Raw genomic sequence first — 8,234 nt, 5'->3', positions numbered from 1 at the left:
GGCGAAAAAAACCTGGACGCAATCCTGCCAACTGCTCCATTAGGAGTAGAGAAAAGAGCCCAAACTTTTTGGAGTTTGACATAAAAAAGTAATCTGCATGATGTATTTACCACTCTACCAGAAAATAATCTCCAAAATTTTCTTTTCTAACTCCACAAAGTATACCACCAGCTTAACCAACCGAGGGTATCCAGTCCCACTCAAAAACATCATGAACATCAATTTTTCTCAAGAAACTAGAGGAAAAATCCTTTTTCATAGTTTCTTGGAGGCATAAAAAATCAAGGCAGTGATCTTCGATAAGGTCAGAGAAACATGAAGGCATTCCTTTCTTTCCTGCTCCCCTACAATTCCAAAAGATACCATTCATTTTAAAGGTGGTTCTTTCTTCTTCCCCCCTGGTCACTCTGCTAGGAGATTCAACAGCATTACCAGCTCCAATGGTGGGCTCCACCATATTTTTTTGACTTCTAGTTTTGGGCCTAGAAATATTAACTTCTACCTTCTTAGAATTTATTTTTATTAACCCAACAACAGTGAAATCAGTTATATCATTATCAACACAATCACCCCCCCCCCAATTCAGATTGAGGGGTGTCTCATCCTCTTTCTCATTTGTTATAAACATATGGAGACAGCAGGAATTTTGTTCTCAATATTATTACACCTAGTGTCTTCAGCACATCAATCTTATTAAAATTTAATCGGGAATAATCACACCCATTTTATGGTCCTAAGCATAATATCATTATCAGAAAGAACAACAAAGGAATTAGATGAGGAGGTAATACCTTCCAGATATCTCTTCTTGTTGGCATCCATAGCCTTGTCCTCTATCTTCTCTAAGTTGATTTGCACGTTCCTCACACTGATTCTGAGAGCATTCTTAGATAAAAGAGACGGTGTGGGGATCACTTCACCACAGTGCTCAAAGGAAGAGTCAGGATATTGAACACAATACTCAACTGCATGGTCTTCTTTTTCTCCAAATGACCCACCAGCTCGGTCACCTGAATGGATTTCCTCATCACAGTATCATAAGAGTCAGCCCCAACATCTTCAATGATATAGATGATTGCAATTTTAACCACTTTTTCACCAAAGAGAAATCACTCACATCATCATCGGGGATATCAGCAGCAGCAATAAGAGCTTCTAGCTCCAAGCTGTGAATAAGTAAAGTGTTGTGGTTTGAACTAACGGAGTTCACAGATGCGGGAGATTCAGGCAGCGTAGGTATGCACTGTTTCCCCATCGAGGGCTTCCCTCCCAAGTCATTTTGCTATTCGAGGAGCTACCCATGCCCAGCCTCCTTTGTGTTTTTGGAGTGGGTTTCCTGTCTCAGCCTTGTTCTTAATTTTTCTCTCTATCAGGATCTCTGGCAAGAACCTGATCCACCTCATAAGTGAAATCAAAGAAGTGATCCCCTGGGACTGGCTCAGCCGCTGGTAGTATTTCCTCCACATTGCATCATCCCAGTTTTACTTTCACCAATTCTGGACGGTATAAAGTAGACATATCAATTTCAAGAGGGACTCCAACAAGAGAGGCAACAAAAGCAACATTTCTTTCGCAACGTTATCAGATGGTATGTTACCGACTTTAACCCAAGTTTTTTTCAATAACCCTTTTGCTCCCACATTCTGCCCACATCTAGTAACCCTCACCACAGTACACAAGGCTTCATAGTCATACGATCATTGTGACAAGCTTTATCAACCTCTCTAGTATTAGGGTACCTCATCAAAAACACCACATGGCCTATCAAGTTAGCTGCGCATCTCTAAGTTTTACCTAGATACAAAAAGAATGCATCATTCATCATTTTGGCAGTAGGATATCCTTCCAGGACCGTGACAGCAACAAAAAATGAACGCTCATTTGCCGGCCTCACAGTGCAAATATCATGAATGTAGTAAAACCCTTGATTACAGGCCTGGAAGGCACACATTGGAGCAATGATCTCCCATGGAAGGAATTTCACACACACAGGAGCTAAGTGTCCTAGATTACTACATCTCTCACAAAAAGCACGCAGGCAATGAACCAGAAGGTGACCCACAATTTTACACATAAGGCAAGAGTCGCTAGCATTGGTAGAAGGCACCTGATCTTTAGCAACGGTTCTCTGCTTGACTTGAAAATTAGCTGGGCTTGGATCTCTGCCTTGATCTTGTCGCACGTTGCTCCCCCCACCAGATCCAGAGGACTTCTGGGCCTTCTGCACCCCGACGCCCCCCGTACTTGAGCTTTGTTGCTCCGCCGCCGCCGTCTTCTAGCGTGACATGTCGGAAGAGAAAGGATAGTTTGCCTTGTACGAGTTGTCGATGCCGCTTCTCCTCCATGAGAATCGGTCGCCGCCACGCTCAGATCTGCCAGCGCCACGGTCGAACTGGCCCTTACCGTGGTCAAAACGGCCAGCCCAACAGCCATCTCGCCCAACACCGAAACCCTCTCGACGGTCCCCACGGAACCCACGCTCGGCCTTGTCCACCATGGTATCTGGGGATCATGGAGGGGAGGCAGCCACCTCCGTGAATGATCTGCACTCGCCGTAGATTTTTCCTCTCAGCCAGGAGAAGGATGGAGGAGAGATTGATCTAGGGTTTTGAGGCGCAGCCCACGGGTGGGAGAGAGCGGCTTCTAGGTCAATTGGGGAATGGGATTTGGGTCTTATACTAGTTACGCTGTCGCAGCGGGTCACACTAAGGCCTGGATCACCATCCATGTGGTGTGCATCCGCCATTGCTGGCCCTCTCCTCCACCCAGGTCCCGCATCCAGGGAAGCGCCCGCGCATCGCAACGGTGCGCCCACTCCGTCTACCGCAGCTTCGTACCGTGATACGTCTCCAACGTATCTATAATTTTTGATTGCTCCATGCTATATTATCTACTGTTTTGAATGTTTATGGGCTTTATTATACACTTTTATATCATTTTTGGGACTAACCTATTAACCCAGAGCCCAGTGCCAGTTTCTGTTTTTACCCTATTTTAGGGTTTCGAAGAAAAGGAAAATCAAACGGAGTCCAATTGACCTGAAACTTCACGGAACTCATTTTTAGAAGGAAAGAAGCCCAGAAGACTTGGAGTGCACGTTGGGGGATCTGCGAGAAGGTCACGAGGCAGGGGGCGCGCCCACCACCCTCGTGAGCCCCTCGTGGCCCTCCTGACGTACTTCTTCCGCCTATATATCTCCATATACCCTAAAAACATCCATGAGCACAATAGATCAGGAGTTCCGCCGCCAGAAGCCTCCGTAGCCACCGAAAACCAATCTAGACCCGTTCCGGCACCCTGCCGGAGGGGGCAATCCCTCTCCGGTGGCCATCTTCATCATCCCGGTGCTCTCCATGATGAGGAGGGAGTAGTTCTCCCTTGGGGCTGAGGGTATGTACCAGTAGCTATGTGTTTGCTCTCTCTCTCTCTCTCGTGTTCTTGATTTGGCACAATCTTGATGTATCACGAGCTTTTCTATTATAGTTGGACCTTATGTTTCTCCTCCCCCTCTTCTCTCTTGTAATGAATTGAGTTTCCCCTTTGAAGTAATTTTATCGGATTGAGTCTTTAAAGATTTGAGAACACTTGATGTATGTCTTGTCGTTCGTATCTGTGGTGACAATGGGATATCACGTGATTCACTTGATGTATGTTTTGGTGATCAACTTGTGGGTTCCGCCCATGAACCTATGCATAGGGGTTGGCACATGTTTTCGTCGTGATTCTCTGGTAGAAACTTTGGGGCACTCTTTGAGGTTCTATGTGTTGGTTGAATAGATGAATCTGAGATTGTGTGACGCATATCGTATAATCATACCCACGGATACTTGAGGTGACATTGGAGTATCTAGGTGACATTAGGGTTTTGGTTGATTTGTGTCTTAAGGTGTTATTCTAGTACAAACTCTATGGCTGTTTGTGACACTTATAGGAATAGCCCAAACGGATTGATTGGAAAGAATAACTTTGAGGTGGTTTCGCACCCTACCATAATCTCTTCGTTCATTCTCCGCTATTAGTGACTTTGGAGTGACTCTTTGTTGCATGTTGAGGGATAGTTATGTGATCCAATTATGATATTATTGTTGAGGGAACTTACACTAGCGAAAGTATGAACCCTAGGCCTTATTTCCTATCATTGCAATATTGTTTACGCTCACTTTTATCACTTGCTACTTTGCTGTTTTTATTATTTCAGATTACAAATACCTTTATCTACTATCCATATACCACTTGTTTCACCATCTCTTCGCCGAACTAGTGCATCTATACAATTTACCATTGTATTGGGTGTGTTGGGGACACAAGAGACTCTTTGTTATTTGGTTGCAGGGTTGCTTGAGAGAGACCATCTTCATCCTACGCCTCTTATGGATTGATAAACCTTAGGTCATCCACTTGAGGGAAATTTGCTACTGTCCTACAAACCTCTGCACTTGGAGGCCCAACAATGTCTACAAGAAGAAGGTTGTGTAGTAGACATCAAGCTCTTTTCCGGCGCCGTTGCCAGGGAGGTTAGCGCATGAAGGTATATCTTTAGATCTTGCAATCGATTCTTTTAGTTTCTTGTTTTATCACTAGTTTAGTTTACAAAAGAAAACTACAAAAAAATGGAATTGAGTTTGTCTCATACGCTTCATATTTTTAATATCTTTCGTGAGTATGATGGAAAGGAAAATTGTGCCAAAGTGTTAGAAGAAGAATGCATTAGAATGTTTGGCACTAAATATTTGAATGATGAGCATGATTGCAATGTTGTTAGTATGAATTCCCTGAATATCTATGATGCTAATGATATGCAAAGCCACAAGCTTGGGGAAGCTATGTTTGATAAAGATGATATTTTTTGTCCCCCAAGTTTTGATGAGCAAATTTATTATGATGAAAGCATGCCTCCTATCTATGATGATTATTGTGATGACATATATGCTTTAAAGAATAATGATAAAAATGAAACTTGTCATCTTGATTTAAATTTTCAATCCCATGATAGTTACTTTGTTGAGTTTGCTCCCACTACTATTCATGAGAAGAATCTTGCTTATGTCGAGAGTAATAAAATTTCTATGCTTGTAGATCATGAAAAGAATGCTTTAGATGCTAGTTATATTGTTGAATTCATTCATGATGCTACTGAAAATTACTATGAGGGAGGAACATATGCTTGTAGGAATTGCAATAATATCAAGTTTCCTCTCTATGTGCTTAAAATTTCGAAGTTATGCTTGTTTTGCCCTCCTATGCAAGTTGATTCTTGTTCCCATAAGTTGTTTGCTCACAAAATCCCTATGCATAGGAAGTGGGTTAGACTTAAATGTGCTAGTCATATTCTTCATGATGCTCTCTTTATGTTTCAATTCTTATCTTTTAGGTGAGCATCATTGAAATCATCATGCCTAGCTAGGGGCGTTAAACGATAGCGCTTGTTCAGGGTCGGTCCTGAGATTTTTGGGGCCCGGGGCGAGACAACGCGGAGGGGCCCTAAAGCCACAATAAACATATATATACTCACATTTTCCTTTCTATTTCAACCGCAAATAAATATTTGGCAGGCTATATTTTATGGTGCCTTGTCTTCTTGACTATTAAAAAACAGGGGTCATAAACATTCACAGTAAAAGTTGATCAATCTTGTCAATCTACCCTTATATATATTTGTATTGTTAGGTGAATTAGTAGCACTTTCATGCCTACTATTTTTTTATCTTCCTGCAGTTTTCACTAGTTGTTCTTGATAACAACTAAAGCTAACAACTTTTTGCAGTGAATCGGTAGAGCACTTGTATCTTCTCTAAAAAATTGCCAACAACTCATGTGGGACTCGATAAACTCATATGCATGTTTTTCCCCATTATCAGATGGATTCTTTCTAGATAGCATCTTGCTAAATGAATAGCAATCCTGCTGATCAGCACACAATATATGATACAAGAAATTAAGAGTGTTGCTAATTAAATAAAAGTGCTAAGAAAGGCATGGAACAAGGTACCTGGATGGCTAGAAAATTCGAAATCGCAAGAATTTGCTGCTGCGTCACGAATAGAAGTCCAAGTTTCTCTTTTCTGCTCCTAATCAATAGAAGAAATTGGAGTGTGAGAAAGAGATATGTACGAGAGAATAATCTTCAGCAAACGAACGGACGATCTAACAAGAATAAAGAAAGAGAATTTTACGTTGAAGTGAAGATTGATGGGAATATGAAAATCGCGTACCTTCTTCCACTAATGACGCCCAACAACTAAAAATTACACGGCATCATCCATGGTATGGCTGATTTGTTGCCAATCGGGGAGGAGGAGTATAAGCTGAGAAGATTGCACGGCGTGCTAATTGATCAAATAACTTTTGTTTCCTTTTGAAGAATCAATCAACCTATTACAGGCTAATCAATCAACCTATATACGGAAACCAATCAATCGGGGGCCCCTTCCTACTCGGGGGCCCGGGGCGGCCGCCCCCCTGCCCCCCCTCAGGGCCGGCCCTGCGCTTGTTGGGAGGCAACCTAATTTTATTTTTATTACTTGCTTTTTGTTCCTGTTTAGTAATAAATAATTCATCTAGCCTCTGTTTAGATGTGGTTTTATGCTTTTAATTAGTGTTTGTGCCAAGTAGAACCTTTGGGAAGACTTGGGGAAAGTCTTGTTGTTCATGCTGTAAAAAACAGAAACTTTGGCGCTCACGAGAATTGCTGCCATTTTTATTTGGAGGGTGCTATTTAGTTAATTATTTTTGCAGATGATTAATAGATAAATTACTCACGTCCAGCAACTTATTTCAGAATTTTATGAGTTCTAGAAGTATACGTTTGATCCAGATTACTACAGACTGTTTTGTTTTTGATAGATTCTATTTTCTATGTATTGTTTGCTTATTTTGATGAATCTATGGCTAGTAAAATAGTTTATAAACCATAGATAAGTTGGAATACAGTAAGTTTAACACCAATATAAATAAATAATGAGTTCATTACAGTGCCTTGAAGTGGTGATTTATTTTCTTATACTAACGGAGCTTACGAGTTTTCTGTTAAGTTTTGTGTTGTGAAGTTTTCAAGTTTTGGGTAAGGATTTGATGGACTATGGAATAAGGAGTGGCAAGAGCCTAAGCTTGGGGATGCCCAAGGCACCCCAAGGTAATATTCAAGGACAACCAAGAGTCTAAGCTTGGGGATGCCCCGGATGGCATCCCCTCTTTCGTCTTCATTCATCGGTAACTTTACTTGGAGCTATATTTTTATTCGCCACATGATATTTGTTTTGCTTGGAGTGACAATTTATTTTGTTAGGATTTGCTTGCTTTTATTTAGAACAATTTTTTGCATCATTTATTTCAATAAAAGTGGCATTGATAGCCTTTACTATGCCTATGTTACAAGTATACATGTTGTTGTTTGAAAACAGAAAGTTTACCGCTGTTGTAATAATTCCCTAGAAAAGTCAGAATGTGATAAAATGTTGAAACCTTTTGCATATTAAGCTCTGATAAATTTACTACAGTGGGAATTTTCTTTCATAATTTTTGGAGCTAGGGAAGTATGGATGTTGCTGCGTTCTTTACAGACTATCCTGTTTAGGCAGATTGCTGTTATGTTTGCATTGTTTGCATATGTTTGCTTCTTTTATGATTCTATTTGAGGATAGGACTATTAAATATGCAGAGGAATTTAGTATGCAATGTTTAATAATAATTTTAGTGATTTTCTACAGTAGAGTATGATAAGGTTTTTGCAATGGTTTATACTAACTTATCTCACGAGTCCTTGTTGAGTTTTGTGTGGATGAAGCTTTTGAGATTTAGGGAGACCGTGATATGAGAGGAATTAAGGAGACGCAAAAGTTCAAGCTTGGGGATGCCCAAGGCATTCCAATATAATATTTCAAAAAGTCTCAAGCGTCTAACCTTGGGGATGCCCCGATTGGCATCCCACCTTTCTTCTTCAACAACTATCGGTTAGTATCGATTGATCCTAAGTTTTTGCTTCTTCACATGATGTTTGCTATTCTTAGAATGTCATTTCATTTTGTTTTGCTTGTTGTTTGAATAAAATACCAAGATCTTAAATTCTTAAATGTTAGAGAGTCTTCTTATAGTTGCATAATTATTCAACTACTCATTGATCTTCACTTATATCTTTCGGAGTAGTTTGTCATTTGCTCTAGTACTTCACTTATATATTTTAGAGCATGGTGGTAGTTTTATTTTAAAAGAAATAGATGAACTCTCATGCTTCACTT

The sequence above is a fragment of the Triticum urartu genome, chromosome 7A, assembly GCF_056163025.1.
Source record: "Triticum urartu cultivar PI428250 chromosome 7A, HENAU_Tu73, whole genome shotgun sequence".
In the NCBI taxonomy this organism is placed as follows: domain Eukaryota; kingdom Viridiplantae; phylum Streptophyta; class Magnoliopsida; order Poales; family Poaceae; genus Triticum; species Triticum urartu.
The sequence above is the reverse complement of the archived record's forward strand: the minus strand, read 5'-3'. Positions refer to the sequence as shown.